This window comes from Spinacia oleracea, chromosome 6 (assembly GCF_020520425.1).
Source record: "Spinacia oleracea cultivar Varoflay chromosome 6, BTI_SOV_V1, whole genome shotgun sequence".
NCBI classification, from domain to species: domain Eukaryota; kingdom Viridiplantae; phylum Streptophyta; class Magnoliopsida; order Caryophyllales; family Amaranthaceae; genus Spinacia; species Spinacia oleracea.
Window position 1 is genome coordinate 24,538,204 of NC_079492.1, and position 16,081 is coordinate 24,554,284.

The 16,081-nt window shown below is 36.9% G+C and overlaps 1 long non-coding RNA gene across 1 annotated transcript; it reads right to left on the reverse strand.

Moving 5' to 3' along the window:
* Positions 1-11,313: 11,313 nt before the first annotated feature.
* Positions 11,314-15,190, reverse strand: LOC130462744 (uncharacterized). Its single transcript, XR_008923488.1, has 4 exons — positions 15,119-15,190; positions 14,165-14,309; positions 13,944-14,028; positions 11,314-11,840 (listed from the first exon to the last, which is right to left on the reverse strand). It is a non-coding gene; the product is annotated as an uncharacterized lncRNA (long non-coding RNA).
* Between the last annotated feature and the right edge of the window lie 891 nt (positions 15,191-16,081).

Sequence of the window (16,081 nt, forward strand, 5' to 3'; positions counted from 1 at the left end):
AAAACATCTCTTTAAAATAAAACGAACAACTATTGTCTTTTATTATAAAGGAAAATCCCTTAGCATCTAAGCAAGAAACTGAAATGATGTTTTTAGTAAGACTTGGAACATGGAAACATTCTTCCAGTTCCAAAACTAGCCCGGAGGGCAACGACAAATAGTAAGTTCCTACAGCTAATGCAGCAATCCGTGCTCCATTTCCCACTCGTAGGTCGACTTCACCCTTGCTTAACTTTCTACTTCTTCTTAGTCCCTGTGGATTGGAACATAAGTGTGAGCCACAACCTGTATCTAATACCCAAGAAGTTGAATTAGCAAGTATACAGTCTATAACGAAAATACCTGAAGATGGAACGACTGTTCCGTTCTTCTGATCTTCCTTTAGCTTCAAGCAATCTCTCTTCCAATGCCCCTTCTTCTTGCAGTAGAAGCATTCGGATTCAGAAGTGGGTTGACTGACCTTCCTCTTTGCAGATTTGGCGCCAGTTTGCTTAGTTGGGCTGGCCTTGTTGCCACCTTTCTTAGCATTCCTCTTCTTTCCAGATTTCTTGAACTTGCCCCCACGCACCATAAGCACATCCTGCTTATCACTTTTGAGCGTCTTTTCAGCGGTCTTCAGCATACCGTGAAGCTCAGTGAGCGTTTTGTCCAGACTATTCATACTGTAGCTCAGTTTGAACTGATCATACCCGCTATGAAGAGAATGGAGGATGGTGTCTATAGCCATTTCCTGAGAAAATTGCTGATCCAGCCGACTCATATTCTCAATGAGTCCAATCATTTTGAGAACATGTGGACTTACGGGCTCGCCTTTCTTAAGCTTGGTCTCAAGAATTTGCCTATGAGTCTCGAATCTTTCGACTCGAGCCAGATCTTGGAACATGTTCTTCAACTCACTGATGATTGTGAAAGCATCTGAGTTGATGAACGTTTTCTGCAGATCCGCACTCATGGTGGCGAGCATTAGACATTTCACATCCTTGTTGGCATCAATCCAACGATTGAGGGCTGCCTGAGTGACCCCGTCGCCTGGAGCTTCGGGCATCGCCTCATCTAGGACATACTCCTTTTCTTCCTGCATAAGAACTATTTGCAAGTTCCTTTGCCAGTCAAGGAAGTTTTTCCCGTTCAACTTCTCCTTTTCGAGAATTGATCGAATGTTGAATGAATTGTTGTTTGCCATATTAAAAACTACAATTGAAAAGAATAAACAAATAAATAACCATTCACAGTTTCTCTTAATAAACTTAAATTCTAGCATACATGCATAATTCAATGTTTATTAAGCATTTTATTCAAGTTATGTGTTCCGGCAGGTGTGAATAAAATGATTCCAAGATCCTAAAATCATTGAAGAACTAAGCACAGTTTGTCGACTTAATCCTAGAACATCTTAGGTAAGCAAAAGCCTTTTGCTAATAGTCTAGAAACTATTCTTGGTTGATAGGTACGTCTAAGAACTTATTAGGTAAACCTATCGAATTTGCCACGACATAAAAGGACTCCTTACTTATATCGTTGAGTTTCACCAAAACTAACATGTACTCACAATTATTTGTGTACCTTGCCCCTTTAGGACCAATAAGTAACACCTCGCTGAGCGAAAACTATTACTAGATTGATGTAAAGGATATCCAAGCAAGTGTATATTTTGGCATGGCACCTTTTAACTCAATTTTTAAGTTTGGAACTTAAGGCTCTTACTATGTTGGTTAGATTTTAAGTGAACTAAAATCCTTAATCATGCAACATAATCAAGCTTTTGATCTCATGCATTTTAAGACATATTTAAAACAATAAATAACTTAAAACATGCATAAGATATTTGTGATCTAGTATGGCCCGACTTCATCTTGAAGCTTTGACTTCAAAGTCCGTCTTGAAAATCTCCGTGGGAGGCACCATTTTCTTCAAATAGGATAAGCTATAACTAATTACAACTATTTGATGGTTCGCAGACCATATTTGAATTGAAAAATAACTTTGGTACTTTAGACCAATTACATTCAAATTAATGGTACGCAGACCATATTTTCTATCCTATTTGGGCCATACTAGTCACTTCATAACCTGCAAAACAGTACATATACAATATATACCATTCACCCATTCATTATCATGAATGGCCCACATAGCTGGTTAGTAAAACACATTATGCATCACGTAAACATTTGCAGCAATTAATCAAGGGCACCAATAATCTACCAATTATTCAGTCCTTATTAATTCTAATCAAGTTGTTTTAACCTTAAGGATTTGTAGACCTAATCAAGAGTTTATGACTAAAAAGCGCTCCCACTTAAACCAATAAATTCATATGCTTTACTGATTTTAAACATAAAAATGTATTTCTAGTCTAACCGGAAACATACAAATTTAATTAAAATTTAAAGCTCATATAAATTTATAATTGAATCCAAAAATTTTAATTTAATTTCAGTCGTATTTAAATTAATTCATGATTTTAATTTTAGTAAAATAATTAGAATAAATAACATTTATTATAATTATAATATTCAAAATTAAAATCCAAGAAAATAATTCAAATTATTAATTTTAAAATTAATTAAAATTACGTGAACTGAAATTTTCAAATTAAACATTCAAAAACGATCTAATCGTAACGCAAACACCCTACGCGTTGCACGCCCATGGGCCGTACGCACACAGCCATTGCTGGCCATGTGCGCGCAGCCCATGCGCTCGTCGCATAGCTGCTGCTTCCCTATCGCAAGCCTCCGCACGCATTGGTGCTCGCTGCGCGCGCGACATCGCTCGCTGGGCGCGCGACATCGCTCGCTGGGCGGGCGACATCGCTCGCTGTGCGCGCGAGTAATGCTGGGCGCAGCGCTCGTGGCACGCGAGCTTGCGCTCGCTGCGCGCTAGGCTGCGCGCTCTTGTGCGAGGCAGCGCGCGTTGTGGCGCAGCTCGCTTGCTGCCCACACGCGACTGCCTTGGCTCGCTCTTCGCCCATGCCCATTCGTTCATTGCTCGTGGCACACGACACAAGGCAGGGCTGCTGCCTTGTGCTCGTGCACTACGCCCTTGCTCATTGCATTCGTGCCGCACGGGCGACGAGCTCCCTTGCTCGTCGTCGCATGCCCGCATTATACAACACCCTTTAAGGGTAACACGAAGCGTCCATTGCTTTGTGCGTGCAAGTTATATGAACGAATCGCATAAAAATTTAAAATTTATATTTAAAATTAATGACAAATTAATAAATAATATTAATTTCATAATTTTAGGGCGAAAAAATCGAAAATTTATTATCCAATTGATTTCCGATTGATATGGATTCAAGTCTAGGTCATAAAAATTTAAAATTTATCGTAAATTTATAATTTTTATGGTGGTTTTTAATCATAGGTTTCTAATTAAATTACAATTAATTATGAAAATCAAATTAATTCTAAATTATTCTAATTTTCAACAAATTAATCATAATTAATAATTAGATTGCATAATTAACAAGACTAGGCATTCAAACTTGTTAAACATATGCAGTAGGTCAATCAAAAATTCAAGATTTATCAACAAGAATCGCAAATATTTAATTTAACATCTTAAATTTACGAAATTTTGCATTCGAAAAACTAAAACCTTCGAAAAGTCATAGTTAGGCTTCGAATTTTAGAATGCCTTTTACATGCGGAATTGACACAAAAATCACTCAATTCGGATGAGTAACGAAGAAACTGCCGAAAAACTGCGTACGTATAATTAAATAAACGCAATTTGCAATTAATTAACAATTACGAAAATTAATCACCCCTTTTAATTCTTGCAAATTTGTAATATTTAACCATGTTCATGCAATTTAGATTATGAAAATAATAAGGGGCTCGTGATACCACTGTTAGGTTATGATACATATGACAATTCATAAATCATGCGGAAAAACCATAAACCCAGGAATACATATTATTTACACATAATCATTTAGCATAGAATAGATGCATACTCTTTGTTGCGTGCCTTCCCTAGCTGCGCCCGAACCGAACAAGAACAAGTCTTTAGGACTCCAAGTGTCGTCCCTCCGTAGATAGTCCACAGCACGTCCGGATCCGCCTTAAGATTGACCAACTAGAATCGCCCTTAAGGTACTAGAAAATTTCGGCAATTTGAGCAAGATGTGTGTTTGAATTTTCTCTCAAAAAACTCACTTTTGAATACTTTGAAACTTGTGTTATAAATTGTGAGCCCTAGCCTCATATTTATAGCGGTATGGAAAGGGAATCGAAATCCTATTCAGATACAAATTAATCAAACTTAGAATCCTACAAGAACTCTAATTTAATTAATTTATCAATTAGAATTAGGAATTTAATCATTAACCGAACTCTGCATGTTTTAGGAAACGTGCACGAACACAAACACTTGCACACACACGCACGACAGCCACGATAGGCCTCATGCGTGCGCGCGAGCAGCAGCCCACTCAGCGCCCGCGCGCGCTGCGCGCTGCGCGCGCTGTGCGCGCTGTGCGCTGCGCGTGCTGTGCGCGCTGTGCGCGCTGCGCGCTGCGCGCAGCCTGCTGGGCCTGGCCTTGCTGTTTGTGCGGCGCGCTTGGCTTGCTGGGCGATGGCCTGGCTTCGTGCTGGGCCTCGTCCGGCAGGCCTCGTCCGATGCTTATTCGTACGATGCGCTTCCGATTAAATTTTCCGATTCCGGAATTCATTTCCGATACGAACAATATTTAATATTTCCGATTCCGGAATTAATTTCCGTTTCGAACAAATATTTAATATTTCCGTTTCCGGAATTATTTTCCGATTCCGGTAATATTTCCGATTCTGACAATATTTCCGTTTCCGGCAATATTTCCGATTCTGGCAATATTTCCATTTCCGATAATATTTTCCGATACGTACCATGTTTCCGTTTCTTGTAACATCTACGACTTGGATAATATTTATATTTCCGATACGATCCATATTTCCGTTTCCGGCAATATCATCGTTTCCGGAGTATTCATTTCTTGCCTGTGACGATCTTAGCTCCCACTGAAACCAAGATCCGTCGGTTCCGAATATTCATAGATAGAGTATCTAATGCCATTAGATACTTGATCCGTTTACGTACTATTTGTGTGACCCTACGGGTTCAGTCAAGAGTAAGCTGTGGATTAATATCATTAATTCCACTTGAACTGAAGCGGCCTCTAGCTAGGCATTCAGCTCACTTGATCTCACTGAATTATTAACTTGTCAATTAATACTGAACCGCATTTATTAGACTTAACATAGAATGCATACTTGGACCAAGGGCATTATTTCCTTCATAAAGGACCAATAGCCCTGTATTGGGACAATAACGGAGCTATTGCACAGGCAAAAGAGCCTAGACACCACCAGAGAGTCAAGCATGTACTTCGTAGATTTCACCTTCTACGAGAGTTCGTTGAAAGAAAAGAAGTCGAGATAAGCAAAATTGGAACTGATGACAACATATCAGATCCATTGACTAAACCTCTGCCGCAAGCGAAGCACAACTCGCACACTGCAGCTATGGGAATCAAGCATATTGGAGAATGGCTTTGATGTCTCTATTTAATGTTTTAAAGTTTTAGAGTTTAAATCTTTGTAAAACATTATTGGTTAATCATTCACAATAAATGAAAAGAATTCATTTTTCCATTTAATTTGTGGTTTATTAAATGATGAGTCCCTTCAATTTGACGATATATTCAAGATAGACTGTCAGGACCAGTCCTGTGACTAAGAAATGTTTATCAAGTGAACTTGAATGTCAAAGGTTGAAAATGGTCCCTAATCGGAGTTTTCTATAAAATTGGACGCATAGAAAACGTTAGACGATTAGAATGCAAGATGACTAGTAGTTCTGTTTCTTGAACTATGTGGACATGGCAATGTCATAATCATTTGCATAGATACTTACTTTGGGAAGACTAGTATCGGACAAGACCTATGAAACTTTACTGTAAGAGATGAAAGTCTGTCATAAGTAAATTTCATTAAATTATTAGACACTAAATCCTCAATACCTGAGTGATTTGAGATTACTTGTTTGAGAACTGGTTGCTTTGACGTTGACCAACCGTCGCACCGTAAAAGGAGGCTATAAAGGCAACGCTCAGGTAATCACCTATCAAACGAAGTCTAATCTCAAGATCGCAAGATTGGGATTGTCCTCCCATAAATCGGGATGAGATGCTTAAAAGTTGTACAAGGCCACTCGGAGAGCTAGAAACTGTGAAATGCATGGCCGTGCTCGGATGAATCATAGGCTATGATTATCTGTTTATTTGATCAGTTGAACTCTGAAACCGAGGAACACCTCTGGACATAATAAGGATGACAACTCTTACCTTATGTTCAAGAGCAAGCATCGAGCGACAAAGGAATTAGGAAATGCACACTTGTCCCTAAGGACAAGTGGGAGACTGAAGGAAATAATGCCCTTGGTCCAAGTATGCATTCTATGATAAGTCTAATAAATGGGGTTCAGTATTAATTAACAAGTTAATAATTCAGTGAAATCAAGTGAGCTGAATGCCTAGCTAGAGGCCGCTTCAGTTCAAGTGGAATTAATGATATTAATCCACAGCTTACTCTTGACTGAACACGTAGGGTCACACAAATAGTACGTAAACGGATCAAGTATTTAATGGCATTAAATACTCCATCTATGAATATTCGGAATCGACGGATCTTGGTTTCAGTGGGAGCTGAGATCGTCACAGGCAAGAAATGAATACTCCGGAAACGATGATATTACCGGAAACGGAAATATGGATCGTATCGGAAATATAAATATTATCCAAGTCGTAGATGTTGCCGGAAACGGAAACATGGTACGTATCGGAAAATATTATTGGAAATGGAAATATTACCAGAATCGGAAATATTGCCGGAAACGGAAATATTGTCAGAATCGGAAATATTATCGGAATCGGAAAATAATTCCGGAAACGGAAATATTAAATATTTGTTCGAAACGGAAATTAATTCCGGAATCGAAAGTATTAAATATTGTTCGTATCGGAAATGAATTCCGGAATCGGAAATTTAATCGGAAGCGTATCGTACGAATAAGCATCGGACGAGGCCTGCCGGACGGGGCCCAGCACGAAGCCAGGCCATCGCCCAGCAAGCCAAGCGCGCCACACGAACAGCCAAGGCCACGCCAGGCCCAGCGCAAGGCCAGGCCCAGCAGGCCGTGGCAGCGCGCGCAGGTGCTTGCGTGGGCTTGTAGCTCGCGTAGGTCTCGCTGCGTGGGCTGCTGCTCGCACGCACGCGCATGGGCGGCCCATCGTGGCTGCCGTGTGTGTGTGCGTAAGTGTTTGTGTTCATGCACGATTCCTAAAACGTGCAGAGTTCGGTTAATGATTAAATTCCTAATTCTATTTGATAAATTAATTAATTAGAGTTCTTGTAGGATTCTAGGTTTAATTAATTTGTATCTGAATAGGATTCCAATTCCCTTTCCATACCCCTATAAATATGTGGCCTGGGTTCACAATTTATAACGAGTTTCAAAGTATTCAAAGAGAGTTTTTGAGAGAAAAATTCAGCCACACATCTTGCTCAAAAGTGCCGAAAATTCTAGTACCTTAAGGGCGATTCTAGTTGGTCAATCTTAAGGCGGATCCGGACGTGCTGTGGACTATCTACGGAGGGACGACACTTGGAGTCCTAAAGACTTGTTCTTGTTCGGTTCGGGCGCAGCTAGGGAGGGCACGCAACAAAGAGTATGCATCTAAATTATGCTATATGATTATGTGTAAATAATATGTAATCCTGGGTTAATGGTTGTTTCCGCATGATTTATGTAATATCATATGTATCATAACCTAACAACTTGAAGTTCACCATGATAGTAAGTGACCCGAAGTTCACCAAAATGATAGTAAGTGACTTGAAGATCACCAAGAAGTTTACAAGTGTTTTGTGATTGATTTGAGTATCATAAATCTCTTGATTGGTGCAATCATATATCAACACGAAATGAGAAAATATGAAAAGAATACAACTGCATAGTGCATCTACTCCCCATGATCAATATTAATCTCCAGAAGAGAAGGAAAGTATGAAGCATTTATTAATACACGCTGAAAATTGTATTATTAGTTGGTGAAAGATTTTATTCCCCATAATATATTGAAAATATTTCCCAACTTAAGGGGAGACGAGCTAGAATAAGTTGGCAAAATTGAAATATAATATATTGATCCCCATATGAGTAAGTGTACATGCCAACTTTAGGTCCTCAAAATATATTTGGACATGAATATCTATGACTTAATTATGTTAAATTTTACATGTCTAAAGACATAAAGGTATATGATAGTCATAGTGCTCGATGTTACATATAGTAAGTGTTGAGAAATATATATCTTGCCAATATTTATTTAAATCTCTACACCTGAAGTGTAGATTGTATATACGGTTCCAACATAATGATGAGATATATATTTATTTATATGAAAAGGGTAAGATAATGCAGTTGATGATATTATTGAAAATAAAGAAAACACTAATATATAGTGTATGAAATACCCTTGAAGTGGTATAGATATCTGAACTATAATAGATGGCCCGTGAGAAAAGATGAATGGTACCTATTGAATAATTATTCAGATATCATTGATGAATAGCATGTAAAGTATATGTTGAAGAATTTTGATGATACCGGTATATGATAGAACCGAAATATAATGCATATGCGAGAAATAATGGATTGAATAGGGGATTATAAATTTATGTCTATTTCGATGTAGACATATTATAATGATCAAATGAGCTCATGGACCTGAAGTCCAACAAGTTATGGATTTGAAATATCCACACTGTACAGTGTTTTGCATTTGAGTCTTACATTCATATACATGTGTAGTTAATAGGTAAATGCATCATTCATCATACATTTAGTTTGTTTTTATGTTTTATCATGGTATGATGTGGATTGTCCATTTATAATTTCATATTACATGTTTCAAAACTATTATGATGTCGTATATGAATATGCATCCAAAGAATGGTAAGACGGATTTGCAACTTTATGAATATTATAAGAGGAGTTTCTTACTCCAATGGGCGAATAGTTGCGAAAGAAGTATATATATATAATGTTGATTTAATAACATGTTATGAGTCATGCAAATAAGAAAAGTTCCTGAAGAAATTATTCATGATGTTCTTAAACATCTATCCCTTTAAGTTTTACATTTGAATGTCATAACATTGATCAAATATTATCTAAACTCTTGAAGAGTGTTTTTGAACTGTCGTCTCAACCAGTAGTTTGAGTACCTGAGAATCATGAAATATACATATTAGTTTATTCACGGAAAAATTCTTGTACAAATATGAGTTGATTCAAAATTATAAGATAAGAGTATGTAATGTCCTTACATTGAGTTTTATTTTATGGTCCAGAAGAACCAAAAATTACCTTATTAGTTATATTATACTATAAGTTGGACATTGATGTTATTGATTATCATGTATTGCCATGAAAGTATGATTAGAGAAATTTTGATCAACATTGATGATTACTACTACTTATGACCTCCAGAAGAAGGTTTATATATGTCCAATATGAACGGATACATTTTGTAATATTATGTACAAGAAAATATATTTATTTCAGGTATTATTGTCAAAAGTCTGGTGATATAAATACTCACGTAGCGCATACAAGTGAAGATTTGAAAATTCAAGTCAAAGTGTGGAGAATCAACTTTCAAGGAGATACATGTTGCTACATTTGAAAAGTTATCAACAATATTAGGTTCATTGAATTGGAAGATCTCAAGTGATGAATTCATCAGGGGGAGAAAATACGCGTTGCACTTTTTTCCCTTTAACCATGGTTTTGTCCCATTGGGTTTTCCTGGTAAAGGTTTTTAACGAGGCAACATCCCAAGCGTATTATGATGAGTGTTGTACTCTTTTCCTTCACTAAGTTTTTATCCCACATGGTTTTTCTAGTAAGGTTTTTAACGAGGCATCACCTCATGTATATATTACAGGGCCATTGTATTATTTTAGATAATGGACATCAAAGGGGGAGTGTTATAAATATATTGTATTATGGATGCCTATTATACCCCTGACATCCTTATCCTATATAATACATGTATATGTACATATTATATCAATTGGAATAAGATGGTAACCGTCAGTTTCTCTCTTCCTCTCTCCCCTTTTCTCCCTAATTTCATAACAAATATTTCTTTTTATGAAATGTTTCTACTTTTGGAAAGTTTCTATTTTGAAAATCTTAATTCTTGAAATGTTTATACTTTTGAAAAGTTACTATATTTGGAAAGTTACTATTCATGGAAAGTTACTATTTATGGAAAGTTTCTAAATTTGGAAAATGAATCTAATGTGATTTCAATTAAGCAAGTTTGAATTAAATGGTTTTTGAAAGTATGTTCAACTATATATTAATGTTTTACATGTCTTGCGTATATTCGTACTTAGCTTTTGCTAACCAGTATTTCTTATTAGTTTTGGCTTGGCCTAGTTTACCTTCTGGTGAGCAATTTTCAGGAACTGAATGTGACGATGTGACATGCTTACATATGGGATTAATGGAGAGTTCCACCTAGCTAAGGATTTCATTTAAGTTGGTTTTATTTTAAGGATTTGGTTTTCTTATGGTTTTGATTTCGAATTAATCCAAAAATACATTTTTGTTATTTCAATTATTATTATATAATAAAGAGAAGTATTTTGATTTATTCCGCTGCATTAGTTGAGTTAATTAGCCTTTAACATAATCACGTGGCAGTAATACTCCTAAGTGTGTCTCAAGGTTGGTTTTATCAATTAAATGTTGGTTTTAACACTACTACAAAAAAGGGCAAAGAGACCCTTCCAAAATGGCTTAAGAGTCTCCTTTCAAGGGGCCTCTATCTCACATTTCTCTTTGATAAAGAGACCCCCTCATCGAGAGGGGGTCTGTTTATTAAAATCTAGAGACCCCCCACGTAAGAAAGAGGGTCTCTTATGTAAAAGCTAGTGAAAATAATTTAGAAGGGAAAGAGACCCCTTATTAGAGATGGGAGATCTGTTTTTTAAATTGTTCAGACCCCATAAGTAGGATAGGAGGTCTCTTTGAATATTTTTATTTTTGTTTATTAAAGCAGTTAAGACCTCATATATAGATAGGGGGTCTCGATCTTTGTTATTTTTATTATTATTATTTTTTACAAACTAAGACCTAATATCTTAGATATGGGGTCTCTTTGAATTTTTTTATTATTATAACTAGAGAGCCTTTATTACACCTGACGGGTCTCTTTGCAACCTTTTTTTTTTCTATAAACAAAAAAATCGATAATAGCAGAATAATACAGCTGGTCGATCAGCGATATATTCAGAACTAATTAATATGCATATTCAACCTGCGTTTACAACTCTAAAATACCGGCCAGCAGGCACTGCATTAATATACACATAACACCTGCGTTTACACCTCTATAAATACCGACCAGCCGGCATCAAACGCACAAAACCACACCTGCTATAATAAATAATTTGTAATAATTCGAGAACAACTCCATTATCCATATATTACCAAAAAAAATATTTCCCACAAGTAATGCTCAAAACGCAAGCTTTACATAAACTGTGATTTACATAAGCGTCAAACTTTAGATAGCAATTTCCAAAAACGTAAAACAAAAATCAATTCCAAAATATAATCATCCACACCAATTTACCAACAATTGGAACCGAAACTCATGGAGTTATTTCCATACCATCAACTTTGTTTTCTTGATCCGCTTTTTGCTTGAGCAAATACTCGACCCACATGTCTCTAACCTCATCCACATTTTCCGATGAATAAGTTTCTTCAGAAAACTGTAATAAGTAGCATAATTATTAATTAGTAGTTAAACAAAGCATAATTTAAAAAAATCGACTCATTTACCGATTAACGATAACATGAATGATGAGAAAGACATAAACATCTGAATAAAACTTTGAATACAACCAGCAATATATTAAGGGCAATTTATTTGGTTGCCTAAACTAAAGGGCATCAGCATTAAGGCAGGTTGAAAACTCCAAAAACAAAACAGCAAGTAGCCAGCATAGAAAGTCAGAGCGAATGAAATCCCAGCAGAGATTGGAACATTCATTATGGTTCGTTACAATGAGACTAGGGCCAGCATAGAAAGTCAGGAAAGGGAGGGCAACCACCACAAAACAAAGGAAGAGATTCATGCTCGTTGGACCCACCCACCAGCAGGGTGGCATGTTCTCAACATTGACAGTGCGGCCAAAGGCTCTCCAAGCCCGGCAGGTGGAGGGGCGATTATTCGAGATGCAGGGAGGAACTTTGTTTCTGCACTAAGTGTGAACCTTGGCCACTGTAATGTTATTAAGGCAGAATGGATGGCTCTAATATGAGGTTTGGAATTAGCAAGCAGGTTGGGTATCACTAAGCTACTAGTCCAAGTTGATAACTTGTCCTGCGTTCAAACGCTGCAATCAAATATGGCTGACAGAGGGGAGTTCACGCATCTGATTAACAGGTGCCTTGCTTTGATCAATGAGACACACTGGACTATCAAAATCACTCATGTTTACAGGGAAGGAAATCGCGTGGTGGATTGGCTAGTTAATCAAGGAGTCGCTCAATCAACTAATATCTCATTCCTAGACTACACTCCTTCTGAATTACTGAGTATTAAGGCACCAAGAAAACTCCAAAAAAAAAAAACAGCAGGAGATAATACAAAACCAACACTCTAGAAGACACCATTTAACAATCACCACCAGGAGTAGTGACTTAGTATTTAGAACCCATGGACACCACAATATATCATCAACAATACGCCTAAACCCAAAAATGCAACGAAGAAAACAGGGATATTACAGAAAAAATCTGACAGTTTGTTACCAATACATCCAACAACACCAACCAACTGAAATTCGACAAGCGAGTAATCTGGGAATAAAAACAAGAAATGCCCCTAACATCAGCGGTCAACAATGGATTAAAGATTGGTTATTATACATTTGTGGTGAATAGAGTTTGTGGTGGATGGGAACAACAGCAGCACGGGAATAGAGTTTGTGGTGGTTCTATGGGCATTATGGATACATAGAAATAATATCAGCCCTACGAGAAGCCCCAAACTGCAAGTTTTAGTTACTAAGTGTTCTAGAGATAGGGTACATAGAGCTCATAATCTAGCTATTAGTGCTAGGGTCAATGTGTAGTTAGTTTTTGTTGGTTATCTGTTTGAATATACTGTTAAAAAAATAATTAAAAAAAAAACCAACTGAAATTCTAACAGGACTGCAATCCCACTGATCCACAACAAAAAAAACACCACCAGAGGCCTATTGCAGCAGCAAACCCACATAACATCACTTCATACCCCATTCGCAACTCATAGAACAAACTGGATGTCGATTTATCAGTTTTCAGAGCCTGGTTTTAAGGTTCATAATTGGACTGTTGGTGGTCAAAACAATTGATGCTTGTTACAAATTATCGAGGATCGGTGGATAAAAGTTAACTTTCCAAAGAACAAATTTATTTCACAGGAAGTCATATAGAACGAGCAACATGGATATCTTGTTCATTCACCAGACACTAATTCACATAGAATGGTACGACTTATTTCTCTTATTGGATACTCGCATGTTGCAACTAAATATTAGTGTATTTTTTAAAACTGATGTTCACTCTACCCGTTCAGCCGTACCTATTCAGCCTGATTAGATCATTAGATAACTTGAAACTTTCATATAATAGTATCCGCACATAATCATCCACTTTATCAGTCCACTTAATACAGTGGAACACATTTGAAAGAAAAATAAATTAACTAATATTTCTAATAGAATTGTGTTCCATGGAATTGCATTGAGTCCCACCAAAGGCAGGCAGATTCTAGCACACTAGAATTGAGAAGCACCAACTTATATTAGTTGAAAAAGGAAGCAAACCTCGTAAGACAACACAGGGATCATGCCTCCCTCGGGCAATAGGATCTGTTTCCTCTTTACTTCTTGTAACAGTATGTTGTTTCTTCTACAAGACCATAAGATAACACAACTTTTTTATTATCATTTCTATGCTTTTAAACGACCCTCAGAACCAATTTAATTTCAAAGTTTGAGCAAGAACAAGAACAATAACAAGAACAATAACATGAAAGAGAACTCACTCCAATTGTAGAGGTCGGCTTGAAGCCTATTTTCATCTAAATAGTTTCACCATTAGATATTCCTCCTTGCTAATGAAAAAAGACAGTTTTGATAATCCCAGGCAATCTATTGAGGGACTACCATTAATACTCGACAGAAAGGTACCTGCGCATGATAAATTCAAGCTCTAATCATTGTAAAACTCATCATTGTGTTCACTACCAGCCATAAAGGTACCAGCGCATGATAAATTCAAGCTCTAATCAAACAGCAGTAACAGTAAAAGTCATTTCTCAGTAGGAACTGATGTACGAAACAAACAAACAATTTTACATCATCTACTTGCAAAGCCGCTGCCAAACTCAAAACCCATTGTTGCAGGTAATGATAGGGCAGCTTTAGCCAACTTAGCTTCGAGTTTATCAAAAACTGGTGAACCAAGTCTCTGGTTTTTTTTATTTTGTTATTAACAATCTTCTCTTAACAGACATTGAATTGAATATTTGGATATTGACTTCAAGGGTCAAAGAATAAATTTACTAAAGACGTATCACAACTATTTATATTGCTGAATGAGTACACCATTCTCATTCACCCTACTTATACAACAGACTTACAGGATTGGTACGGCTTACCAAGAAAGTATGTTATCTAGGAAAATAAATCAGACAGTCATTTTTTCAGTTAACTGTGTAGGTTATCTACTAAAATACTTAAACAGGATAACAGGTTTTAGTTATTCTTGTATTTTTTTCTACATACACGGATATTTGAACTTCCTTTAATTAACATTTTGAATAATGGTAAAAATTCTACAAAGCCACACCCAAGAAATCAAACATTAATTTTTACTTCCTAGTTAATTAAATTTTACCTCCTAGTAAGTTACCAATCCACGAAAACTAATTTGATGAAAAGCATTTACTTCATTTTTGGAATTAATAAAACAATGCTTCTGAGCACATTTTTCTCACCTCTGCTTCCAATTGCTTCCTCTTCTCTTTAGCCTTCTATTTTGCAATCTCCTTCATTTTTTCAACCTGCAATTGAAAAACCAGCAAGAGCGACCAAATTAAAACACACAACAAACAACATTATGAACAACCGCCAAATAAGTTAGGGGATCACCTAGCATCTGTCTCTATATTCACAGAAAGCATAATATTCCATAAGACAATGTTTATATGCTCTGTGAAATTATGTAATGATATCTAATTTTTGTACTAGGCTAGCTTACTTGTATAGTGCACTAGTAGAAAAAACCCCTGTTGCAACCCCCTTGTTGCAGCGTACATGTAATAATATGCTTCAACAACCAGTAGGTCAACGCGGGTCAAACTTTATAAAGGGTTGTTGCAGCGTACAAATTAATTGCCCGCAGCAAGAGAGTTTTTTGCAGCGTACAAAGTAAAAGCCCACTGCAATAGCCCATTTATTTTGTAGCGTACAGATAAAAGCCCCCTGCAATCATGTAAATTTTTTTCGCTGCAAAGCTAATTAAGAAAAACATTTCATCTCAAACCTAAGGACCAAATTCGAGAACCATATCCACGCTCAGTACTCCCTCTTCTTCCCTCAGCTTTCCCTGCGTGAAGCCATTTCTAACACCGCGTACTCTCTCACCTCCTCATTCTTCTTCTTCTTCATCTGCTCTCTTTCTCTCTCCTAAATCCCTTCTTTCTCCGCCATATTCCCCCAATTCCGAGGTCCTTTTCGTGAATTCTCCCCCGTTTTCTCGCCGCGGTTTCTTCCCCATGTAACTCCCATTTCGACGCTTTTTTCTGAATCCCCCCTTTTTTGTTCTAAGTTTTCTCTAATTCGTGGTTTTTTGGGTTTTTTTGGGGTTTTTTGCAAGTAATTGTTGAAATTGGGTGACAATTCGTCTTGGTTTTTGTGAAAATTTGCTTTGATTAGGTTCTTGTTGTTCAACCCTAATT